We start from the raw sequence: 27,858 nt of genomic DNA on the forward strand, positions 1-27,858 counted from the left end.
GAATTTTAGGAACTAATAATCCTTTCCCCTTTGGGCCCATGCAGTCATTAATTGAGGGAGAATTCCAGGAAACATGATTTTAACTAAGTTCTGTGGGATTTTTTTTTTATTTAGTCTCCCATTATACTCTCAATAAGTCAAAGGATTCCATATATGTTTCATAATAAAAATTCTGAATAAAAAAAAAATTACAGCAAGTAAATTAAGTAATATTACAGACTTCTTGATGGAATGGGGAAAAAACCCTGTTTTTTCACCATCTTTTATTATGACTGGTACATACCAAAGAATTTCTCATGACTATACTGTATTGACTTTACAGTTCTTGTAGCTACAAGTTTGAGACAATAGTTCATTACAGATAATAATATTTGCATAAGTCCTTTGCATTTTTATAGCTCTTTTCACCCAAGGACATCACATCCTTTACAGCCCTATGAAGTACAGAAGGGTAAAACCAAGTCATGATGATGTTGAATGTAATGCTACAGTCACAGAATGAGTCAGTGACAATCTAGAATACAACAGAATTTTGTTTAGTGTCTTGTACACACTGTACCCATTATGGTATCTAAAAAGCTGAACCTCACTAAACTGTACTTTGGTAAATAACAAAACCACAAAATCCATAGTCAAATTGGATTTTTAGCCTTGAATTTCACGGAAGCACAGACCAATGATATTCTGCTGCCGTACTAGAAAACGGCCAGTGTTGGTCATGGTATGACAAATAGGTGCATTCTGTGCTTTTTGTCCTGGCTAAGTAATGCCCTGACATAGGCTGATAGTTCTGGGGTTCTTCCTCATGCATCTGACCAATCCACTTCAGGACCCTCCCCCGACCATGAGTGCAGATTAGTGAGGATCTATTGTGCTACCATGCTGAATTCATATATACATAGGCATGAGCGAGAAACAGAGGGAACGGAGGTGGATTATATTGGGGGTGGGAGGGGTGAGGGGTGTAGAAATGTATGCAAAAACAGTGTGGCACGAAAGGAGCATTTTTTTTAAAGGAACCTAGTATAATTCCATGAAATCCATTGTAACAGCACTGGACAGGTGGAATTTTAATGCTACAGACTACTTTAATACAAATTCCTGTTATTTATTTGTCAGAAGCAGCAGTAATGGAGGGCTTGGGTGCATAGACCCTGGAACTCCTGCATCAGTGGTAGGAAATGGCTTCAAAACTCTTAGAACGCCTCAAATTGAAGGGAAAGAAGGACAGACTTGTGGGTAGGGTGACTAGACATCCTGATAAAATCGGGACCATCCCGATTTTTGGTTCTTTGTCCCGCGTCCTGACCGATAGCAGTGTCCTGATATTGCAGCCGGCGTTTTTTTTTTTTTTTGCTTCCCCCATGTGTCCCAATATTTTGTCCGTCTCATCTGGTCACCCTACTTGTGGGGCCGTGCTGTTTCCTTTCTAGGCCCTGGAATTCTAGTAGCTTTGGTAGGATGTGGTGTGAACCCTTCTGGAGCTCACAAGGGGGAGTCATGAGGAGCAGGGTAGCTGTAGCTGAGTTAACTTCAATCCCCAGTTCAGCAATGAATGTGCCATCTTTAAGCACATTAGCAGCAATACTGCTAAGGCCTGCTTTCAAAAATCACAATTCAGGCCCCTGAAATCATGAGAATCACTTAAAAATCATGTGATTTAAAAAATAACATTTGGGGTCTTTTTAATTTGCCATCTGGTTTATGAACGGTTAGCTTTTCTCTGCAACCATGAGGGCTGGAAACCTACTCTTTTTTTAAATAAAAGCTGAGACCCTCACATAACTACCTGAACTTCTGGAGCTGGAGCTTTATGAAAAACACTAAATACCAAGAGACTTGTGATAAAAATCACAAGAGTTGGGAACACTACCGGTCCTCCCACTGTAGTCAATAGGCATATTCATGTGCTTAAAAGTTAGGCATATCCTTAAATTCCTTGATGAATCAGATCATGTGTTTGTGTTGATGGCAAAGTGTTGCCAAGCAAACATCTATTATAACATTTAAGACATAATCATAACAAAAATTAAGCCGTGCCAGACTGACAGCATAGATTAAAGTGAACCTTTCAAAATCTCTTCCCTCTCTATACATTCACATCCGAAATATTTCAGGGGAATAAATGCTTGAAAGAAGCTTTAATTTAAGATTAGTTCGTAAACAGCTGAACCAAAAACAGCTGTCACAAGCAAACCACTTTAAGTACAAATGCTTAAGGTATCTGAACAAAATATATTTGCAGATCTGAAAGGCTAACACGCCCCCCTGCAGTGATTTAAAAAAAAAAACCCATCATCACAAAGTTGTTTTCTAGAATGATACTTTTCTGTTAATATTGAAAGCATATGCAACTTCTGGCTCCAATATAAGTTGCTTATGATTGAATTTAGAAAAAGAAAGGATTCTTTTGTTTGGAAAGCGATCACACAACTACTTATTGCATATGACAAGAATTATCCCTATTCATTTTTACCGGGTAAGTAATATGAGTTGATTTCTATGGACAGATTGATAATACACAAACCTGGATTCTGCTCCCAATGAAATCTGTGTTTTGCCACTAACTTCAGTGGGAGCAAGATTGGGCCTATGGTGTGGTTTACTTCTGTAGCTGTTTTTACACCATGCCCCAAGCGTTGGTTCTTATTCAAACCCACATGCATATCATTTTCTCTCATACATTCTCTCATGTTCAAGAGACTTGTGCTGAAGTTCATCAAGAGGTTATGGCCTAATTCTGATTTCATATCATACCTCTTTTCGCTATTTTACTTCACTTCATACCTTGAAAAAATACCTACAAGTACGAGGATTTAGTTCAAATGATGTGTTTAGTTTGTGCAATTCACCTGTTATCGCAGTACTGCACATAACATTTTGCTTAAAAGGCCAACCCACTCTGGCTCTTTCAGTAAACACACAAGGCCTCGTTCTCTATTTAGTCATGTTGGGATGAATGCTCAAAAGGACCATTTAAATCAATGGAAAGTAGGCGCCTAAAGAGAAGTTAGGAACCTAACTCCTTTTGGGGATTCAGCCCACGGTGCTGACATGGTGCTCACTTGGCATGTAGTCCCATTGAAACTAACAGAACTCCTTGCTCAGTAATGTATTTCTCAGTGCAAGTAAGAGATAAAATCAGGCCCATAGAAAGTAATGAAAATTGTTACAACACCAGGACACTACTTTTCACTGTTGTGGACGGTCTTTAGTGAGCCTTGATAGCTAGAGACCCCAGTAGGAGTACAAACCACCCATGTCAGGCATACACAATCCTAGGAGCACTGGCATCAAAGCCTCAGTCTGACCATCCATATTAGCTTTAGAACACAGTTAGCAACAACTTTGCTGGGACCGTGAGCTGAAGCAGCTGGAAAGAGTTTTCACTAGCAGGCTGGGAGCTTAACTTTGTAAAAAACACAAACACACTGTAAGTTAAATTTATAATGCCTTATTTGGACGGTAGGGGATGCATGTCCACACATCATACCCTGATGTAACTTGTTTGGATACTAGCGCCACTTGGAGCTGTTAGGAGACAGAGGCCATGATATGGCCAAGTCATAGCAGAACATGCTCTGAGGAGAAAAAAAAAAGAACAGAAAACCCAGCTTACCAGTGCTCAAGGATAGGAGCGTGCCTCACTAAGAAGGAAGTGCACTAGTACTGTAATGCTAATGCAGATATAGTATCATGATGATTGTGACTATAGATACAAGCAAAGGTATATTGTAAATAAATATTAGTCACAATGTTGCTGAAGAGAATGCGTACCATGTTATTGGACATATTTTAGAAATGAAAATGATGAGTTGAAGGAGGAGGACAAGAGTTGGTTAGAGTTGCTTGTTTCGTTTGAGCTGCTTAGATCCTTTCCCCAGACTCTTTCTGTCCTCTCTTTTGCTTCCCATCCCTACATTAGGAATGCACTGGAGTGTCTTCTTTACCTCCCTTCATCTAGCTACTTTTCCTTCTCTTCCAGAGCTGCATTTTCCTCTTGGATTCTCTTCTCCCTTCCACAGCTGCTACAAACTATTCTCTCTGTCAACTCGCCTCACTCAGATATTACCAAGTGGCCCTGAAGTTGTATTTCACTTGTTTAATTTCAACAAAGTTTATTTAATCCGTGACTGAAGTTAATTTAACAACATGGGGCCAAATTCTACTCTCAGTGTAAATCCACACTTCGGTGGAGTTTCAGTCTAGATTCACAGTCTAGATTCACGTATAACTGAGAGCAGATTCCTGAGATAATGCATGTAAAGTATGCCCCGTTCTACATCTGACAGCAAATGGAGGCTTGTGATGTTGGATCAGTTCCTTAGTTGATGTAAATCAGCATAGTTCTATGGACTTCAAATGGAGCTATGCCAATTTACACCAGCTGAGGATCTGGCCAGTAGTGCTCAGGGACTAACAAAGACAAAGTTTTTCTTTCTTTCTGTTGTTAAATATCTTATTGAGGCCATTGGCATTTGTGGAATTACTTTTGTCTGAGACTCACGTTAGTCTTGCTCTCCACCGGGAACTCTGTTAAAATGAGTATAAATTAAGCTTTAAGAAAAAAAGAAAACAAGGATAAAAAATTAATTGGCAATGACAATTAATCCATTATAGCACTTAAAAAAAAAAGCACAGTCGTTCATTTGCCAAAATACTGTTACTTATCTGAGAAACAGAGAACATTTAAATAAAAAACCAAAGTGGCTCTAACCCTAAATGCCCTACAGAGTAATACTGCTGAGCTGATCAAAGAGAAAGTACAGAAGATATATTTTAGAGGCCCATGACCTGATGTCCAAAGTGGCTTTTAAAATCAGTTTGCTTTTTTCTTGAAATATAAGAACCATTTTTCTTGCACTCATCTCAGACTTACTCTGCGGGTGTATCAATAAAATAAAACATCTGAAAATCTCTCACTAGTATAATGTCTCCACTCTCCGATACTTATATTATCTCTTAGTTTTTAAAGATTCCTCATAAATACTTGATGAATGTTGCCATTTCTACAATCATTTTAAATATTCAAATTAATATTCACTGTTGCTTTCTAAAATTATACTAGACACAGTCTCTGTCTAGGTTCTTAAACTGTCTCATTATCTAGCTAGGGCCTTATATTGGCACCCATCATTGCAGAATCTGAGTGCCTCCCAAAGCTCCGAGCACAACTGGAGATTTTGCAGCTGCATATTGTCCAAGAAGATTTTTGAACAACTAAAGGTGGTTATTCTTTAAGTCATGCAGTCTGATCCACGTGGGCAGACACCTGTGACCATGTTGTGCTTCACTGACTTCAGAGAGAACTCCACTTGGCTATAAGGGCTCTACTCACGAGACTTAAATTGCAAAATTAGGTTTTAAATGAGCCCTCTGTGTGGTGTCATGCCCCTTCTATTTGAAATGGGGGGGGGGGGGGAGAGAGAGAGAGCCATTTAATTCAAAAATGAGTTTATGAGGCAATTCCCGAGCAAGCTCTGAATCATGGAGTGGAAGGAGTACCATGACCTTGAATCAGTTGGCAGCTGACAGTTTACAGACAGAGGGATGAAAATGCAACTACTGCTGTTTAGTACAGCTTGGAATATTTCCCTAAAAGCCACACGTACACTGGGGAGATTGGGAAGCAGCAGCAGTGGGTGGAAGCATCATTTTGCATACAACAGACAAAAGAATAATGCCTAAAGGGCCACTGAAAGAAGCATCCTTACCAGTGGCCCTTGCTCCACCTTTAGAAAAGCTATAACATGCTCTGCTCCAGCCATTGGTTGGGGCGATAAGGACAGGACCATCACCATTCCCCCATCCCACCCTGGCACATTCCGTGGGGGGCTTTGACCACTGCTGATGAAACTAGTGCCCTCCCCCTCACTTTCAGGGCCTGCCGGAGGATCTGCCTCTCGTGGCGCAGCTGAGGGCAGTAGGTGAGGGAAGCACCCTGTTCCGGCATAAATGCACTAACTCTGGAAACCCATAATTTGGCTTTCTGTTGTTTCCCATACATTATTTACCTGTACCAAGTAACAAATACTAAAAGATACCAGCATCGGTAAGTTAACATAACTGGAAATATAAAATAAACATATGATTGGACGCCTGACTCTAGTCAGCCAGAAAAGTTCACAGGCACATACCAAATCCACCAGCTAAACTGTGATTTGTCACTGCAGCTGGCAGCATAGGGAGTGCAGAGCACAATGGCCCTCTGGCTCCATGAGAGTTTGGGACAAAGCAACTCTTGCAATACACTTTTACAGGGTGCAGCAGGTGTTGCACCTGTGCTGGCTCAATTACACAGACTAGTAGATGGCCATAGCCTTGCGTTTGCCCACCTATCCTCAACCCAGGAGTAGGATCTAGGGCCAACAGCAGTCATTTGACTCCAGTATGAATCCACATATGAGCTAGCCTCCAAGAATCACAGACTCACGTGTGACCTTCCACTGCAACTCATTTGAGACATATCTGAGTTAACTTGACCCTCTAAATGGTTTGTAAGGCAAGTTCAGACTTCATCATGGAAAAAAGCAACTGGGAATTTCTAAGGAAAGGTCTTAAACCTACACGACATTACTTAAATGAATAGATTATGGAAGTTGGTAATGATCTCCCGGGATATTAGTTATTAGTTAACATTTTAATAATGCAAATCAGGAAAGGCTCTTGGCTATATTCAGACTGTCACAGAGGATTATTCTAATGGAACTGATCACACAATATATACGTGGGCTATAGATGGTGTGGTACATCAGTAAGTCCACACCACATATCTCCTTCCTAAAATAAGCTTTGTAGCCTAAGAAAATAAAAAATTAACAAGTGGCAAATACAAAAGGAGAAGAGAAGTAAAGGCACAGCATGATTTAAATTAGTTGGAGTTAATATGGTTGTCACCTGCATTAGCAATCAATAACGATCATTGTGAGACTAGCTTCTAGCACGAATGATGTTCTCATCACGGTGAAAGAAAGGGACATTTCTGTGGTTAAGAAACAGCAAAAGGGAATTAGGAGACCCACATTCAAATCCTGACTCTGCCACATACTTCCTATGTGTCTTTGGGTATTTCATTTAACCTCCCTCTGACCCACTGAATTCAATGGGCTTCAGCTCAGGCCCTCTGTTTCCCTACTTGTCAAATGAGGATAATAGCTTTTTTACAGGGGTGTTGTGTGACAGTAAAAACTCAGACCCTTAGTGCCCACTGGAACACAAAAGTCAAAATAATAACCATATTACTAGGGCCCTACCAAATTCATGGCCATGAAAACATGTCACAGACCATGAAATCAGACTTCCCCTGTGAAATCTAGCTACTGGAAGGGAAGGGGGGGCAGGGTTGGGAGTGCCTCAGCCCAGGGATCCTGCCATGCCCCTGGCTCCAGCTGCTAGTCCCATCCAGTTTGGGGAGGTACGGAACTTACTCTTCCCCTGCACAACTGCTCTCAGGGGGCGATCAGAGCCATCTCTGGACTCCTACCCAGGCTGCAGGAAGTTCTAGGTTTGGGCAGCAACCCCAGAGCTTCCTGCAGTCTCAGGAGGTAGCCGGAGGTTGGCCTGATCTTCCCCCGAGAACAGCCAGGAAGAGCAAGCCCTGACCCTCTCCAACTTGGGCAGGACTAGCAGCTAGGAGCTCCTGTCTGGGGCACTCCCAGCAGCACAGGGGAGATCAGACCCGCCTCCAGCAACCTCCTGTACCTGCAGGAAGCTCCAGGGGCTGCTGCCTTCACAGCCCAGCTCTGAAGGCAGCGCAGAAGTGAGGGTGGCAATCCTGCAACACTCCTCCCTCCGTCCCTCCCCCATGACCACCAGTGTTACAACACCATGAAATTTCAGCAGTAAATATCTGAAAAGGTGAAACTGACTAATTTTCAAGTCCTATGGCCATGAAATTGACCAAAATGGACCCTGGATTTGGTAGGACCCTTCATATTATCATTCACAACATACATTATGAAATAAAGAGCTAATATCTCATTCACATGAAGAGAAAGTAAAAAATGCTAAATGATTAAACTATGTTCTTTTAGCAAAGAATGAGCAGTGGTTTAAATGAATCCAGTCTCATGATATTTGTCAGATTTCTAACCTCATCCCACCCGTGCCATAGTTACCTACAATGTGGTAATACCTTGTTGGCATACAGAGTTACTTTTAACCTATTAGCTATAAAATTCTGTTTCCGGCAGTAAATAAGCCCTGAGTCAGGCTAAAGTGAATCCTTTCTGAATGCGAAACCTGTTCATCAAACAGAAAACCAAGTGAGGGAAACATCAGTCTTTTCAGATGTCTGTGAACGGCTATTCAGCATTCCCTCGCAGGTGGACTTTCACAGGAGGGAGACTCTCGTTATCCTGTCTCCTATGTTTGATAAACAGACACCGGATTTCTCACACAATATAAAGATTTACTGCTATGTAAAAAAGTGCTGCCACTGTTTCTTAAACAAACTGTGGGCATCTTGCACTCCCTCCTCTGCATGACTCTTCCTAACAGCTATACCCTTTGTGATCCCACTTAACCAAATGTCATCTCCAATGAGACAGGAAAAGAGAAAAGCAGTGTTTACTGAATGTAGGTTTAGAAGGGAGCAGCCGGTTTACATGGTGACACTTTAAATGACAGAAAAAATGACTAGAGTGGCCCCTGTTTACTCCTATTGTAAACAAAGTATTCATGGGTGAAAGATTGCTTTAATTTAATTATACTTCTATATGGAAAAAACTCTACACATAAAACTTCACAGGATTTAAAAGATTCCCAGTTGTAAGATGAATTACTATGGTAAGGTAAAGGCTCATAAACTTCTAAATGCAAGGCCTGGTTTTGCTCTCACTTGTACCAGTGTAAATCAGAAGTAACTCCATCGACATCATAGAATTGCCCAGGTATAAAAGGGGTGTAAATGAGATCAGATTCAGGCACACGTGGTTTGAATTTTTTTGAGTGACTGCAAGCCAGTAAGAAGTGTTGGGCTGTGGATTCTAAATAACTAAACAACAACCTTGGCACATAGCGTGGGCTTCCTCATGCTACCGTTACAATTTGCCTCAAACATGACCCAGAAGAGCCAGCTCCATTGTAGAGAGGGTAGCTTGGTTTCCAGGGCCCATTTAGTTCTTGGTCTCTCTGATGAAACAGGCACAGTGCCTCCAGAGCATTCAGGAAGAGTACAGCATGCACAACCACAGACAAATGAAATGTCGAGCTTCCTCATGGCTCTGATCGCATCCTACCTTTAGTGCGGGGGCCATAATCCCCCAGACCTAATGTACCGAGGGTGCAAGGACCAACATTGTGCCTAGTCCCCACAGGGGCTCTGCCCATCCTTGCTCACCAACACAGGACCAGGCACAGTTGAACTACTCTGAAGTTTGGGACAATGAGATAAAGGCAAATGACACTTTTTTCTTCATTTTTTGTTTCAAATATTGCAAAACCGTGAAAATATCTTGGTGCAACAACGGCCTGATCCAAAGCTCACTGAACTCAATAGAAAAACTCCCACTGATTTCAAAGAGCTTTGGACCAGGCCCCAAATAAGTCTGAGATTTGATGATTGGCAGAGGATTGAGAAAAAAACAAAAGCTGTATATATTTTTATTTATTTGATAACATGGTATCTGCTAGGATTTCCTCCCTGAGAGGCTAATGTTCTTCCCCCAAGGATTTTTCCTGTTATCTTCTATGCTACTTCAATGTACCCCAGTATTTTAATACAAGGGACCCTTGTAAAATATAGTGATGGTGGATGGTCATTTATAAAAATGTTTGTTCCATTTCTAATCAGAATTCCCACCACTCATGCTCTAAGGAGCATTTTATTATTTTAAAAAAATACCCACACATAAAACCCCAAGAGAGTTCAACACTTGCTAGGTTAAAATCATTTTTAGCTCAATTTTTATGGCAGTTTCAAAATTCAAGTATCTTCTGATTATGTAAAAGTATATTCAATTACTTGCATACTCATCGTCGCTGTCTTGCTTATTCTAATGGATTGTCCATGCAAATGCATTGAACTTCAGCACAGAGCAGAACTGGAAAGGACTAGAAGCTGCGGCATGTACATGATCCTGGAAGGGGGACCTGAAAAGAGTTTAGTCTGCATGAAGTGTCGCCTGATAAGCTGATGGAAGAAAAGATCAGAGGATTGGAGATGCAGGTGGAAACTCTGGTTGAGTTTAGAAAAGGATTCGAGCGGATGATGGAGCAAAGACAGGAGGAAGCTGAAGAGAAAAACTCAGACTTACAGATGGAAGCAGGACCAAAGAACTCTGAGGGGATACTGCTGGGTGAGGAAAGTGGACAGTGGAAGCATGTGATTAAGAGAACCAGGCAGAGGAAAAGACGGGCTAGTGAAGGAGAAACAGAGCTCAGGAACAGGTTTGGGGAGTTGGAAAATGAAGAAGGGGCACAGCAGGTGGTCACTGAAGGTGAGAGGGCAAGGAAGAAGAGAAGAGCAGCTACTCCTATAGGAAGAGAGCAAGAGTCAATGGAGATAACAGCACCAAATTTGAGCCCCAGGAGGATACGGGATGGGTTGCAGAGGATTGCAAGGGACAATAGGAATCAAGAGGACTTGCAGCCAGAGGGAACAGGGGATAGACTGGAGAATCGCGCCATTGCCAGGAAAAGGCAGGTCTACATGATTGGGGTCTCCTTACTGAGAAAGAATAGACAGGCCTGTAACAAGAGCTGATCCAGAGAACAGAAGGGTGTGCTGTCTGCCGGGTGCTAAGATACGAGATGTGGAACTGAGGCTGAAGAGGATCCTAATGGGAGTGGGAAAGAATCCACTGATTGTCCTTCATGTGGGAACAAATGATACGGCTAGATTCTCGCTGGAATGTATCCAAGGAGACTATGCCAGACTGGGGAAGACGCTTAAGGAAATTGAGGCTCAGGTGATCTTCAGTGGGATTCTGCCTGTTGCTAGAGAAGGGCAACAAAGGTATGACAAGATTATGATGCTCAACAGATGGCTTAGGCACTGGTGCTATAAGGAGGGCTTTGAGATGTATGGCCACTGGGAAGGATTCATGGACAGAGGACTGTTCTCTTGGGATGGACTTCACCTGGGTAAGGAGGGAAATAGACTTCTAGGATGGAGGATGGCACAACTGATTAAGAGAGCTTTAAACTAGGAATCTGGGGGAGATGGTTGGGAGTTGTCCAGGTAATTTCCGTGCTGGATTTTAACATTGAGAAGGAAGAAAACGAAGTAAGAAAGGATACAGCCGTTGGTAGGAGAATGGACATAAGGAGGAAGGGTAGTGTACATACCAGTCTAATGCTGGTGATACTGGCGGTAGAATGTCTGTGCCTAATCGGGTAAAGAATGTGAGCGAGGCCAAACAGCAACAATTAAGATGTTTGTACACTAATGCGAGGAGCCCAGGTAACAAAATGGAGGAACTAGAGCTACTGGTGCAGGAAGTGAAACCAGATATTATAGGGATACAGAAACATGGTGGAATAGTCGTCATGACTGGACTACAGCTATTGAAGGGTATGTGCTGTTTAGGAAAGACCAAAATAAAGGCAAAGGTGGTGGAGTAGCATTGTATATCCATGATGAGGTAGACTGTAAAGAAATAAGAAGTGATGGAATGGATAAGACAGAGTCTGTCTGGGCAAAAATAACATTGGGGAAGAAAGCTACTAGAGCCCCCTCTGGGATAGTGCTTGGGGTGTGCTATAGACCCCCGGGATCCAATTTGGATAAGGACAGAGACCTCTTTAATGTTTTTAATAAAGTAAATACTAATGGGAATTGTGTGATCATGGGAGACTAACTTCCCAGATATAGACTGGAGGACGAGTGCTAGTAATAATAATAGGGCTCAGATTTTCCTGGATGCAATAGCTGATAGATTCCTTCACCAAGTCGTTGCTAAATCAACAAGAGGGAATGCCATTTTAGATTTGGTTTTGGTGAGTAGTGAGGACCTCATAGAAGAAATGGTTGTAGGGAACAACCTTGGTTCAAGAGATCATGAGCTAATTCAGTTCAAACTAAATGGAAGGATAAACAAAAATAGATCTGTGACTAGGGTTTTTAATTTCAAAAGAGCTAACTTAAAAAAATTAAGGAAATTAGTTAGGAAAGTGGATTGGACTAAAGAACTTGCGGATCTAAAGGCAGAGGAGACCTGGAATTACTTCAAGTCAAAGTTGCAGAAACTATCAGAAGCCTGCATCCCAAGAAAGGGGAAAAAATTCATAAGCAGGAGTTGTAGACCAAGCTGGATGAGCAAACACCTTAGAGAGGTGATTAAGAAAAAGCAGAAAGCCTAGAAGGAGTGGAAGATGGGAGGGATCAGCAAGGAAAGATACTTTATTGAGGTCAGAACATGTAGGAATAAAGTGAGAAAGGCCAAAAGCCATGTAGAGTTGGACCTTGCAAAGGGAATTAAAACCAATACTAAAAGGTTCTACAGCCATATAAATAAGAAGAAAACAAAGAAAGAAGAAGTGGGACCACTAAACACTGAGGATGGAGTGGAGGTTAAGGATAATCTAGGCATGGCCCAATATCTAAACAAATACTTTGCCTCAGTCTTTAATGAGGATCTTAGGGATAATGATAGGATGACAAATGGGAAGGAGGATATGGAGGTAGATATTACCACATCCGAGGTAGAAGCCAAACTTGAACAGCTTAATACGACTAAATCGGGGGGCCCAGATAATCTTGTTCCAAGAATATTAAAGGAACTGGCACGTGAAATTGCAAGCCCATTAGCAAATTTTTTTAATGCATCTGTAAACTCAGGGGTTGTACCATATGACTGGAGAATTGCTAACATAGTTCCTATTTTTAAGAAAGGGAAAAAAGGTGATCCGGGTAACTACAGGCTTGTTAGTTTGACACCTGTAGTATGCAAGGTCTTGGAAAAAAATTTGAATGAGAAAGTAGTTAAGGACATTGAGGTCAATGGTAATTGGGACAAAATACAACCTGGTTTTACAAAAGGTAGATCATGTCAAATCAACCTGATCTCCTTCTTTGAGAAGGTAACAGATTTTTTAGACAAAGGAAATGCAGTGGATCTAATTTACCTCAATTTCAGTAAGGCATTTGATATGGTTCCACATGGGGAATTATTAGCTAAATTGGAAGAGATGGGGATCAATATGAAAATTGAAAGGTGAATAAGGAACTGGTTAAAGGGGAGACTACAGCGGGTCACACTGAAAGGTGAACTGTCAGGCTGGAAGGAGGTTACTAGTGGAGTTCCTCAGGGATCGGTTTTGGGACCAATCTTATTTAATCTTTTTATTACTGACCCTGGCACAAAAAGTGAGAACGTACTAATAAAGTTTGCAGATGACACAAAACCAATACAAAGAAGGACCAGGCTATCATACAGGAAGATCTGGATGACCTTGTAAACTGGAGTAATAGTAATAGGATGAAATTTAATAGTGGCAAGTGCAAGGTCATGCATTTAGGGATTAATAACAAGAATTTTTGTTATAAACTGGGGACGCATCACTTGGAAGTAACAAAGGAGGAAAAGGACCTTGGAGTATTGGTTGATCACAGGAGGACTATGAGCTGCCAATGTGACATGGCCGTGGAAAAAGCTAATGCGGTCTTAGGATGCATCAGGCGAGGTATTTCCAGTAGAGATAAGGAGGTGTTAGTACCGTTATACAAGGCACTAGTGAGACTTCATCTGGAATATTGTGTGCTGTGCTGGTCTCCCATGTTTAAGAAGGATGAATTCAAACTGGAACAGGTACAGAGAAGGGCTACTAGGATGATCCAAGGAATGGAAAACCTGTCTTATGAAAGGAGACTCAAAGACTTGGCTTGTTTAGCCTAACCGAAAGAAGGCTGAAGGGAGATGTGATTGCTCTCTATAAATATGTCAGAGAGATAAATACCATGCAGGGAGAAGAATTATTTAAGCTCAGTACCAATGCAGACACAAGACCAAATGGATATAAACTGGCCATCAGGAAGTTTAGACTTGAAATTAGACAAAGGTTTCTAACCATCAGAGGAGTGAAGTTCTGGGACAGGCTTCCAAGGGAAGCAGTGGGAGCAAAAGACACATCTGGATTCAAGACTAAGCTTGATAAGTTTATGGAAGGGATGATATGACGGGATAGCCTAATTTTGGCAATTAATTGATCTTCAACTAGTGGTGGTACATATGCCCAATGGCCTGTGATGGGATGTTAGATGGGGTGGGATCTGAGTTACTACAGAGAATTCTTTCCTCGGTGGCTGGCTGGTGAGTCTTGCCCACATGCTCAGCGTTTAGCTGATTGCCATATTTGGGATCGGAAAGGAATTTTCCTCTAGAGCAGATTGGCAGAGGCCGTGGGGCACGGGTCACTTGCCGGAGGATTCTCTTCACCTCCAAGTCTTTAAACCACGATTTGAGGACTTCAGTAGCTCGGACATAGGTTAGAGGTTTGTTACAGGAGTGGGTGGGTGAGATTCTGTGGCCTGCGTTGTGCAGGAGGTCAGACTAGATGATCATAATGCATAATGCCCCTAGATGATAATGCCCCTAGATGATCATAATGCATAATGCCCCAGCAGACCAGGCAGCCCCTGGGCCAGCCCCACCAGCTGCTGCTGGTGGGGGAGCTGTTTGGGTGTGGGAGGGAGCTCAGGCCTGGGGCAGGGGGTTGGGGTACGGGGTGGCGCTTAGCTCAGGGGGTGCTCTCAGCAGCAGCTGGTGTGTCCCTACAGCTCCTATGCAGAAGGACCAAGGTGCTCTGCCTGCTGCCCCCCGCCCAAAGGTGCTGCCCCAGCAGCTCCCATTGGCTGCCATTCCCGGCCAATGGGAGCTGCAGAGCTGGAGCTTGTGACGGGGCAGCACACGGAGCCCCCCTGGCTTTCCCTTCCCCTAGGAGCTGCAGGGATACACGGAGCTGGATAGGGAGCCTACCAGCCCTGCCAACCCTCACCCCCAGCACCAGCGGGGGTCCCAAGCTGTGCGCCGCTGCCCGGCCCCCGTCCAGAGCACCCGCGGCACCCCTGTCCCACCCCTCCAGAGCACCCACGGTCCCCTGTCCCAAGTTTTAGTTAGGTGTATATAGTACAAGTCATGGACAGGTCATGGGCTGTGAATTTTTGTTTACTGCCCGTGACCTGTCCATGACTTTTACTAAAAATACCCGTGACTAAAACATAGCCTTACTCATAGACAATCATACCATGGTTCTAGCATACATTAAGTGCCTCTCTTTTACACAATCTCTTAATAACTGATATACTTGCCTCCTTCAGAGCAAGTATATTAACACGAACACCCAATCCACATACATATATATTTTAAATTTAAGTATTTCATTTATTCTCATGCAAGAATTTAAAAATCTTTTTTGAATAAAAAGTAAAAAACAGGTGCAAACCCACACCCACTCAAATCAATATAATTCCCATGCCTGTACCTTGGTGTCTGTCACCCCTAAATGTGGGATTCTACAATTAATCCAACTACAGAGAAAAAGATCTGTCTTGGTGTAAGCAGATATAACCTAATGGATGTTGATGGTGCGGTTCTGTTTACACTATTGAATTTGATGGAGATTTTTAGTGTAACCATGTCAGAAATAACATTTCTGTTCTTCCTGGGAGTTTGATATTTTCTTCACACGTGACCATAATAAATATATAGGAGGAACAACTCTACCACTGTTGTGACAAATTCTGTGGTAAGTACCCTGTTACGGTGCTTTGAAAATCTGTTGTTCCAATATCAAAATTTTCCCTACAGTCTTGTTCACTTTAAACAGATTTTTATCTTATAAATGTACAAGAAAGGTTGTTTTGTGTTTGATGGAAACTGTGCAAACCTTTTATGTTACTGACTTGTACTATACAGTGTGATATGGCTAATTAAATGACTAACACATTCTTTGTATAGTTTATGATATAACATTTAGAACTAACTTGCAAAAGTCCGAGTGAGGTACTGGATGCTTAAAAAGAAAAAGCATTTCACATCTTTCTTCCCTTCCATCTAATCACTTATATCAGGCAGAATGGATCAAATTCGTCAATGGAGTTACAATAGGGTTGGGGTTGGTCCAATATATCAAACTGAGGGTTACATCAAGTAAACAAATGACAATTACTTAATTCTATGTCACCTGCATGTCATTAAATATTATCTATCCCATCCTAAGCTTTCTTATACAACTTATTAGATACAATTGTTCATTCTCACTGTTGTGACTGCATCACCTCCTCTTCAAAGTCTTTACTGGCTCCACCTCTTTCTGTGACAAGGTCAGATTCTCCATCTTCACTTTCAAGAACCTATGCAATTCTACTTTGTTTATTTTTCTACTTTTATTTTTCTCCCTTTGGGCCTCCCAAACCTACCTCCTAGCATTTCTCTTTATCTCCCTCTCCCATGCCACTTCCTACCACGTAGAACTGCCTCATGCTTCTCTCTCATGGACTGTGTGACCTACATTTCTTTCTTCAAATTCCTCCCTAACACATCCTTCTTTCACAAAACTTTCCAATGATGATCTTTTATATTTTTCTACTTTTATTTTTCTCCCTTTGGGCCTCCCAAACCTACCTCCTAGCATTTCTCTTTATCTCCCTCTCCCACGCCACTTCCTACCACGTAGAACTGCCTCATGCTTCTCTCTCATGGACTGTGTGACCTACATTTCTTTCTTCAAATTCCTCCCTACAACATCCTTCTTTACAAAACTTTCCAATGGTGATCTTATTTAGCATTTTTGCATCTCTTTCCATTTGAACTATATTGTACTACACTGTATGAATCTAAGTTAGGTTGCAAGCTACTAGAGCCAGGAACAGTGTCTATAATGTGTCTGTAATATTTTACATATTTATGACACTTTTAAATAAATAATAATAAATAATAAGTTGGTACAATAAGCCAGATAAGTTTTAATTGAATAAAAGAGGGGCCTGGACTCAAAGCTCTGAGGATGGAACCAGGGAGCAGCAATGCTAACAGCATTCCACATAGTGATTTGGGCTTAGCCCTGCAGACACAGTATGTGCTAAATGCAGAAGTTCCAAACATTTCCAGGCAACTAGATCTATGGCCATGAAAAATGCATCATAGAACGTGAAATCTGGTCTCCCCCCATGACCTTTGTGTGCTTTTACCCTATACTATACAGATTTCATGGGGGAGACCAGCATTTCTCAAATTGGGGGTCCTGACCCAAAAAGGAGTTTCAGGGGGGTCACAAGCTTATTTTAGGGTAGGGGGGTTTCACAATATTGCCACCCTTACTTCTGCACTGCCTTCAGAGCTGATGGCTGGAGAGCAGCAGCTGTTGGCCGGGTGCCCAACTCTGAAGGTGGCACGCGGCCAACAGAAGGGCAGAAGTAAGGGTGGTAATACTATACCATGCCACCCTTACTTTTGCGCTGCTGCCTTCAGAGCTGGGTGGCCGGAGAGTGGCAGCTGCTGACTGAGGGCCGAGCTCTGCAGGAAGCAGCACAGAAGTGAGAGTGGCAATACCATACCACGCCATCCTTACTTCTGCTCTGCTGTGTGCGGCGGCTCTGCCTTCAGAGCTGGGCTCCCAGCCAGCAACCACCACTCTCCAGCTGCCCAGCTCCGAAGGCAGCACTGCCGCCAGCAGCAGCACAGAAGTAAGGGTAGCAGTACCGCAAGCCGCTCTACAATAACCTTGTGACCCTTTCACAATTCCTTTTTGGGTCAGGACCCCTACAATTACACCACAGTGAATTTTCAGATTTGAACAGTTGAAATCATGACATTTAATTTTTTTAAAATCCTATGATGGTGAAATTGACCAAAATGCACTGTGAATTTGGTAGGGCCCTAACTATATCTATTTAGTAACCAATGCCTCTGCTGTACAAGCCAGCACCCATCACCTCTCATTCAGTTGTCATACTCTTACTTGCAATGGGGCTTAGGCTGCTCCAAAGCATTTGCATGGTGAGACTAACAAACATTTGGAGCAACTAAGCCATGAAGATACAGTTTAGAGCCCCAGTTTCACATGTCTAAAGCATAAGTACAGAAACATATTCAAGTGATTGGGGATCACTGTGCTAATCTGTGGCAGAAATCCTATAGTCACATCGAGAACAGACGGTTAAGAGGCAACTTGATCACAGTCTATTACTACCTAAACAAGGAGAAAATATTTGATACTAGAGGGTTCTTCAGTCTAGCAGGCAAAGATGTAACAAGATCCAATGGCTGGAAATTCAAGTAATCGAAGTTCAACTTCTAACTATTAACCATTGGAACAGACTACTGAGGGATGTGGCAAATTCTCCATCACTTGGACAAGTTACATTAAGCATGGATGTTTTTCTAAAACTACAATAACTTGTGGTTCAACTACAAGTTATTGTGCTCAATGCAGGAATCACTGGGTGAAATTCTGTGGCCTATGTTATGTAAGAGGTCAGCTCAGATTATTACAATAGTCCAGTCTGACTTAAAAATCTATGAATCTGAAAAACAAAATCTCAAACTACTTTATCCTGCTTTGGCAATTGCCTCTAAAATAAATGTATTAATTGCAGTTAAACTTTTCTATCCTTAGCATATAGGTTCCTAACCATTACGTCAATAGCAATATCAGTGTGAGAGAAGTCTGTGTTTTAAACTGAGAAGCAATTTTTCTGGTTGAGAGGTGTGCTGTCAATTAAACTCACCTTGTGCACTGATTATCAAAACTCCTTTATTTCCTTTATTCTCGCTTCATACACTTTGCCTGGAGTGATCACCATTAAAAAGTCAACATTTGCCACAAAACCCACACCATTATCTGACAAACAACAGTATTTCCCTATATTTAGTATGATCAATAAATATAGTACCTCACATACCACTGTATGGTACTGCAGGCAAAAGTTGACATTTAAAATGGTGATTGTACATCTTCCCACATCAACTGTGTGGTTTCTAGAAAATGGGCCAAATTTTGCCATTAGAATGCATACACAGTTATTACTCAGATGTATCTTAGGATGGAATTTCATCCAATGTATTCAAACACATTCCCATATTTTATGCAAACACAAAATAAATTACCTCTTAGCTGTTACATTCCTTGAAATGTATACACCTTACACATCTGCTTCCCATAGCTACCTTCTTCCTTCCTGCAGTCTTAGAGTTGTTTTTCTTTCAAAAAGAATTTGGCATTCTGAGGCATGTAACTTATTTTTGTCATTGACTAACTAGTGGGTAGATAATGACTTTGAGACTTTCTTAGGATCTGTGCTTAGTCTTGATACATTTTTTATATAATAAATGCTTCTATCATTTGTACATCTTTTGTCCCAAGATATTTTAAAGATCACTGTACATCAGATACTCTAATATGTCTTTTGTCCAGTGCTGAAATTTGTTCCATGACAATTTATATAATGTTGAGCAGATTCATTTGTCTCAAAGAATTTAAAAATTCCATCCTTACAGCCCTGAGTTCTAGCCAAGTGGCCACAATAATCTCCACTGTAAAACATTCACCTCTTCCCTTGCACACAATCCTTCAATCATACTGCTATTTGCAGACTTTGATTAGATTATATAATACTTCTCCTTTCCTTCTTTCACATTCTGCCATCTATTCACCAGGCAAGTCTTGACAAGATAACTTTCATTTACGCTGATATGAACTTGCAGCTCTTTTCACCTATTTCTTGCTATCATTATCCCAGACATTTTCTTCCTTAGAAGTACATGTGGATCTGGAGTTCAAGGGCACGATCCAAAGCCCACTGATCTCAGGAGACTTTGAATGAGGCCCTAAAATTGTAGACCATAGAGAAAGATAGGCCCAAAGCAACGCACTGAATTTGAACACCCTGAAATTCTGGGTGGTTTGTATCAGAAACAGGTCTGTTAATTCCCCTGGTCCTAAACAGCAAGTGTTCCTTTTGACATGAAGGTCATTGGCCTTTCCTGAGAAGAGTGTGAGAATGATGACAAGTTAATCCAATATATCTCATGAGAAATAATATTAATAGTCAATATGGGCAGGGCTTGATTTAAGGTGGTCTTGAGCATTAACTGTGGTCTTAGAAAAGTTGTTAGAGGTTCTGGAACTGATCGAAGGGAAGGATCTAGAGATACACAAAAGCAGGAGTGTTTTAAAACAAAAACAAATCTTACTCAGCCTTTGGAAAACCCAAACCAGGGATAGTTCAGTGTTTGATCCCATTTTGTCCAAACCCCCAACATTCAAACCAAGGGAGCGGGTGGGGAAAGTTTCAGTAAATGATTCTGGTTTCAGACGATCTCTATCAGGTCAGTGTAGAACTCAAGAGACATTTCTTCAGCAAATGGAGTGAAAGAGCCAAAACAGCTATTCCAACAGTCCACTGTGACGCTTGTATTGTGATGTGACATCCGCATGGCACAAAGGACCAGATCTATGACATCAGCTTGTGTAAGTCAGGACAGCTCCACTGAAGTCAATGAAGCTACACTGATTTACACCAGAGCTTTGTAATAAAATATTTTACATTTTCCTCCCAATCATTATTTCTGTTGTGTTACTGGAAAAATAAGGATGCAAACCCTAATGAGTGCTTCCATGTGTGGCTTAAGGAACTCTCAGGGGAGCCAACTTAGTCAAAATTATGCCTTGTTTTGCTTGAATCTCTATACAGGGCAACAAAAATGATTAGGGGTCTGGAACACATGACTTATGAGGAGAGGCTGAGGGAGCTGGGATTGTTTAGTCTGCAGAAGAGAAGAATGAGGGGGGATTTGACAGCTGCTTTCAACTACCTGAAAGGGGGTTCCAAAGAGGATGGCTCTAGACTGTTCTCAGTGGTAGCAGATGACAGAACGAGGAGTAATGGTCTCAAGTTGCAGTGGGGGAGGTTTAGATTGGATATTAGGAAAAACTTTTTCACTATGAGGGTGGTGAAACACTGGAATGCGTTACCTAGGGAGGTGGTAGAATCTCCTTCCTTAGAGGTTTTTAAGGTCAGGCTTGACAAAGCCCTGGCTGGGATGATTTAACTGGGAATTGGTCCTGCTTCGAGCAGGGGGTTGGACTAGATGACCTTCTGGGGTCCCTTCCAACCCTGATATTCTATGATTCTACAGCTAATCCTTCTGGAGAGTGGTTGTTTCTATACATATAACACCTCTGGGTGGCTGAATGGTTCTTTGTGTCACTTGGCTTTTGTTTTTTTTCTTCACATGGGAAATGTTTTAATGAGATACAATCTTCCCTTAGTGCAGATTCCTCAACCTTGACAATTGCCAGTTGCATGTCTTGAGCAATAATGGAATCTTATTCACCCTGGTTTTGTAATGTATCTTTTTTGTCTGCAATAAATTTCCTACTATAAAGATTACAATCCTCTAAGTTATTGTTATCACTACTGACTTCATAAAAGAACATGACTAACTAGTAACTGTGATAGTCATAACATCTCAGTCTCTTAAAGGTGAACTGCAAAGCTGCTTCATAAATTAGGGAGGTTGGTGGGAGGAAGGTGTTTAAGGTGCCAGTTTCAGTAACACAAAGTATTGTGAGAAATGTGGGGATGTTCTTTAATAATGATTATTTCTGGATCTGTCATTAGCAAGATGTTCCTGTAAAATATTCTTGATTAAGTACTTCCCAATAGGGGACTGTCTGGAATACTCTAGCAGTAAAGAAGAGCCCCTTTATAAAAGTTGCTTAACAGCTTCCACTTAGGGGTTTTCAGAGACAATACCAGAGGCAGTAGCCTTAATGGCTCTAGCCTCTCTTAGGCAGCCTCCAAACGGATTTGAAGGAGAGGAGGTTAGGAGACTCCGGTACACTTGGTCAAGAACCCAGGAGTACAAAGGAAGGGGTATGTGATTGATATAAGGATGGGGGGTGGGGGTGGGTGGGAAGGGGAGCGTCAGAAAGAACCAGACAGATACCCACAGACACATAGGAAGATCTTTGACTTCTAAAAGAATGAGAGTTGGTTCCATTCTGTTCCTGTAACTGGCGAGGAAAGCCAATCTAACTTAGCTTGTAATGAAATACAAGATTAGAGCACAATTTAATCCTCCCCAGGCGCAGAAAAAATGAATTTCACATAAGATCAAACAAATGGTCCAAAACACTCCATCCAGGAACCAAGCAGCATGGATACTTGCATGGCTAATTTGCTGTTCTAACAGTAGGAAAGCATTAAAGTATATGGCCAGCCTTTCACAATTTATCCCCTCTTCAACATAATCTGGCAGCACTATGGGCTAAATCTTGCACTTCTAACTCTTTCAAAATTCCTATTTAAATTAACAGGGTAAGCAACTGAGTAAGTACTGAAGGGTTTGGCCTGCTACATATAGTGGGTGAAATCCTGGTTTCATTAGAGTCAATGGGAGCTTTGCTACTAACTTCAATGGAGTCAGAATTTCACCCAGTAGTTCTGTATGAAATCTGAAACCCAAAAGTGTTACTTTAATTCTGCAAACGATTCCTGTCATGGAATAGCTGTGGTTCAATGTCTGACACAAGAAGAAATCCACATACCAATGACTTAAAATCTATGAGTGACCACTGACAAATATGGTCAGCATTATTTTTATCATCTTTGTGATTGGAAGAGTGCCCATGTGGAGTTTATTGCACAGATTTGTTAACAGTAATTCACCAAACACACACACACAATTTGTTGTTTCTCCTATTGCTTATTGCCTGAGTTCTTCTCTTCATACCTAAATTTATTCCACAGTTGTCAGAATCAAAAATATATCTCCAATCTCTTCTTTTTTTACTCCATCCATCACCAGGGTCCTCCTCTCACTTCTACCCTCCCTTCAAAAGCCATTCTCTTTGGAGACTATCATCACCAATCTGTTTGTACCCACTCAGGGAAAGTGCAAAAGAGCAACTTGGAAGTTCTCCTTTCCCAGGGAATGAGTGGGTTGCTTCCACAGCACACCCAATGCCTGTAGACCCAAGATCAAGGGACTGGTCCTGGAACCTACAAGTACAAACAAAAATGGAGCTGGAATCTTTTTGTGGGGACCTTAAACCAAATCACTATTGGAATAGATACTGTAATACTTTTATTTCTTGTGCTACACAGAAACCTCTGATCACCTCAGGAAAGTCCATCTTTTTTAGGAGATTTGGACTTAGGGTAGAAAGAGGGGATTTGGATATTCTGTTCCTTGTTGAACTGCATGACCAACTTTATAGTGAAAATGAGCCCTGTTCTCAGAGTCAATTTTGTCAGCAGAAAACCACCACTGGTTCAGTGATGGCCACAAGACAATCACCTCGATAGTTCTCCAGTACAAGGAAACTGACTCCAACGCTGCAATTAAAAACAAATGTCTTAGGATGTCTTCTGGTTTTCTACTGAATTTCAACAGCCATTTACTCATTGCAAAAGAGGAAACAGATTAGCCCTTACATCATTCCTTCAGGTCTCTACCAACAATGAGCCAGACTGTCTGCTATCCCCAGAAAAAGATGAAACCAAAACACCACCACGTTTAAACATCTGTTTAATATCCAGTATATGTATGTGCTCCATTAGGGGATAAACATGGCATTTTGCAATCATGGCTGTGGTTCAGTTTCAGACAAACCTAGTAAAAAGAGCAAAGCACAAGTTTCTACATAAACTTTGCTATACATAGTGTAGGATCATCTGACTATTATTCTATTCTATTACAGAAATAATGCTAGATAATGTTACAGATCCAATATCAACCCACAAAAGCTTCTTGGTGAAATACTGGAGCACCGTTGTGTGGTATCAGTCAAGAGCAATTAGAGTGAAATTCACCTCTGTGCAGAGAGACAATACAAAGTTAGCGCACCACTTGAGTCCCACTTAAGCCTTAAGAATAAGCCATAAATAGGACCTTCTGCACAGGGGCAGTTTACAGATGTTCACTTGAAGGAGTGAGTGTATGAAGGATAAATATCCTTGTTTCTGTGGATGCAAGGCATTTAGGGTTACATTCTACTCTCAGATACACACACACAGGGTGAAATTAATCAATTCAAAGGAACAGCACAAGTCCTATGCCCCACTTAAGCCCCATTTTAGTCTTAATTCTGAGGTCTTAAATAAGACTTAAATGGTGTACAGACCTTGTGTGGACTCTGCACAGAAGCGAATGTCATCCATGCCGCTGAGCCCCTAACATTATAGAGCAAGTTCCTTCCTGGTTTGAAGCCAATGAAATTATACCAGTGATGAATATGGCCCTCTATCTATACCATGAATACTTTGAGCCAGATCCTCAGCTCATGTACACCAATTTAGACCAGTTGGGCATCTAGCCTATTTTGTTTTTTATCAACACAAAGTCTCTCTCACAGAACAGCGAAGGCCTCTTCTTAAGTCAACAACTGAGACTGAGGGATGCAAAAATCCAGAAGAGGGCGGGTTGTTTTTTCGGAGTGCTGCTTCATCCTTCTTGCCCACCTGGTTTTTAGGAAAGCAATCATCCTTAGTGGGCTTGCCCTTTAGGAAAAGAACAGCTTTCCTGCGCTGAGACCTTTTAATCAGGTTTCACTGCAGAGGAAAAATTATTTTCATATACCCCTGAAAACTGAAAATGATGAATGATTCCGAACTACAGAGGCACTAGAAGTAGATACATAACACTCCCTGTTTTACAATTTTACGCATTTCATTTACTGTTGGTGGACCCAGAGCAGTTCAGTGACTAAGTGATGTCTACTCCATATGCTGAATAGTCAAATATACCATGTTAAGAAATAGTTATCTGTCTGTTGTATTTATAATGCCCCATCAGTGTATTCTCTAGACTGCAGGGCACCTGTACGACCACTAACATTAGTACTTAGGTACAGTAACTAATAAGCTTATATAAAATCAATTTCTTGCTAAATAAAATTAGACATTACTCAGTACATCCAGGTGCTTATATTCAAGTGACACTCTGCACGTCAATACTTTTGGCATATTGCCAGTGCTTTTTCAAATATCATTCCTGGAAGGTTCATCTTCTTATAAAAGAAAACAGTATTACTTCCAGGAATGAAACAAAATACCCCATGGTGTCTCAAGTGGGCAGCTGAAGGAAGATACTAAATTGTTTTATCTCCCCTATATTAAAAAAAATCCTACATTATTCTACAGTAACGGTCCAAAACACTTCATCTTAAAATAGTGATTCTGCAGACGTCTCCGCTATGGCACATGAAGAGCTTTGGCTCTTGACGTGTGACTTAAAAGAAATGCAGTGTTTGGCAGGTCATTACATCTACACTATGACTAAAGCTGCAAGTCTGTCACGGAGGACACAGATTCCGTGACTTCTGCAGTGGCTGGTGCGGCTGGCCCAGTGGCCACCTAAGCATCTGGGGCAGCCCCTGGGCCAGCCACACCTGCTGGGGCAGTCTCAGGGTGCTGTGCCCCGCCACACCAGCACTAGCAGGGATCCTGGGCCATACGTTGCTGCCCACCCCCCCAGAGCTCCCTGCCTCAGAGCACCCAAGGTTTAGTCAGGGGTATAGACTATAAGTCATGGACAGATCACGGGCCATGATTTTTGTTTACTGCCCGTGACCTGTCCATGACTTTTACTAAAAATACCCGTAACTAAAATGTAGTCTTAAGTATGACATATTAGTGCTGAATGCAAGTTGGCAATTCAGTTTAATTTACTGGGATTTTTTTTAAAACTAGGTTTCAGAGTAACAGCCGTGTTAGTCTGTATTCGCAAAAAGAAAAGGAGTACTTGTGGCACCTTAGAGACTAACCAATTTATTTGTATCTAAAGTGATCATCAGGTGGGCCATTTCCAGCACAAATCCAGGTTTTCTCACCCTCCACCCCCGCACACAAATTCACTCTCCTGCTGGTGATAGCCCATCCAAAGTGACAACTCTTTACACAATGTGCATGATAATCAAGTTGGGCCATTTCCTGCACAAATCCAGGATTTGTGCTGGAAATGGCCCACCTTAATTATGCACATTGTAGGGAGAATGGTCACTTTGGATGAGCTATTACCAGCAGGATAGTGAGTTTGTGTGTGTGGTTTTTGGGAGGGGGGTGAGGGGGTGAGAGAACCTGGATTTGTGCAGGAAATGGCCCAACTTTATTATCATGCACATTGTGTAAAGAGTTGTCTCTTTGGATGGGCTATCACCAGCAGGAGAGTGAATTTGTGTGGGGGGGTGGAGGGTGAGAAAACCTGGATTTGTGCTGGAAATGGCCCACCCAATGATCACTTTAGATAAGCTATTACCAGCAGGAGAGTGGGGTGGGAGGAGGTATTGTTTCATATTCTCTGTGTGTATATAATGTCTGCTGCAGTTTCCACGGTATGCATCCGATGAAGTGAGCTGTAGCTCACGAAAGCTCATGCTCAAATAAATTGGTTAGTCTCTAAGGTGCCACAAGTACTCCTTTTTTTTTTAAAACTACTTCTCCTATAAATGTGCACATCTCCTTACTTTTCTTTTTTCCTTTGAATAAATATAATGCTTATGAAAGGTACCAGACTGACAGACATGGAGAATGAAGTCCACTCTTTATCAACAGACCATCTACGGCACACACAATGGATCTGGGGAAGGAACTGTGATCTAACCATTACTGCAGCAGACTGGGAGTCGTCCAGTCTGGTTTCAACACCTGACTCCCAAGTGAGTTACTGCATTACCTCAAGCAAATCATTTGTGTCTTTGCTGCTCTGAGCAATGCAGGCACTGGAAATTAATGCCAATAGAACCGTTATACTGCCTTTATGTACTCTCTCTCTCTCTCCCTCTCATATATTATCTCCTATACACACACAACAATATAATATATAGTTAATGTTGTGGCAGCAATTGCTATAACCCACATGCAAATTACATAAATAGAACATTACAACAGAAAAAAAAACTTAAGCACTTAACATAATGGCAAAGACCAGCTAAAGTAACATAAATAATCCATTACTCTTACAATTCATACATTCAGTCAACAATATTGTCATGTTAACACTCACCTTTCACGTTTCACAAACAACCTTCATTTTGACCTATAGCACATATTTACAAACCCTTTAAACGTACACATCGCAAACAGATATACACACATCAGTGCTTAGCTGGCTCGGCTCGAAGTTGGTTTCCTTCTAGTAACATATAACTTAAGGAGATTAATAGAGTCCAGTACCCTGGGCTACTTGCCCACATGGAGACCACTAGTTTATAGTTAAGTCAGTTAAATACTTATGTGCTTAAAATTTTAGCTCATAAAACACCACATAAACCTTTACAAGGTGGCTCTGCTGACAGTGAGCCAGTCAGGAATGATGAACAATACAAATAACTATTATTTCAAAAGCAGTTACCCAGTCTACTTTACTATGCAAATGTGTGTTTGGAGATTTATACCCGGGCAAATCTGTGTGTGTGTAGCAACTGTGAGGATCAGAGGGCTAAAAAATTGTGAGAGGTATGAGATCAGAATTTGTAGAGGAGTCAATTTTGGAGTTCCTGTCATTTCAAAACCATTAATTCTAGATTTTTGAAACTCTATACAAAATTCTCTCCCCCTTGGAATGACCTCATCAAAATTCACAGTAGTCAAAGCTTCTTTTGCTATTGAAAATGAGAGGGGCATGGAAAGAATAAAAATGATAATGGATCCCTTGTTGCAGCATGAACTATGGAGTCACACCAAGTACCTCTATAATAAATATAGAGATATTTTTATCAAGCTCATTCCAACTTGGCATATGGTACTCACCTGTATATAGAGAGGATATTCATGCATATCTTCAACAGAATAATGTAACAGTTACAATTTCATAAGAGTTATTTTTTATGTCTCAGTAGAGGTTTGGCTGGTAAGGAAAGTGGAGGGAAAGGCAGGAGGGAAAGTAGAGCTAAACTCATGGCACAACAGGT

At 41.5% G+C, this 27,858-nt stretch overlaps 1 protein-coding gene across 9 annotated transcripts in view; it reads right to left on the reverse strand.

The window, feature by feature from the left end:
• SMYD3 (SET and MYND domain containing 3) overlaps positions 1–27,858 on the reverse strand; it is a 658,827-nt gene that overhangs the window by 138,885 nt on the left and 492,084 nt on the right. Inside the window, exon 1 of one of the 9 annotated variants that reach the window (XM_073338298.2) lies at positions 19,050–19,120. The exons of the other annotated variants lie outside the window; for them this stretch is intronic. The gene's annotated coding sequence lies outside the window, so the exon portion shown is untranslated. Of the gene's footprint in view, positions 1–19,049; positions 19,121–27,858 lie in introns of those variants that run through there. 9 annotated transcript variants of the gene reach the window in all.

Source organism: Lepidochelys kempii, chromosome 3, assembly GCF_965140285.1.
Source record: "Lepidochelys kempii isolate rLepKem1 chromosome 3, rLepKem1.hap1, whole genome shotgun sequence".
NCBI classification, from domain to species: domain Eukaryota; kingdom Metazoa; phylum Chordata; order Testudines; family Cheloniidae; genus Lepidochelys; species Lepidochelys kempii.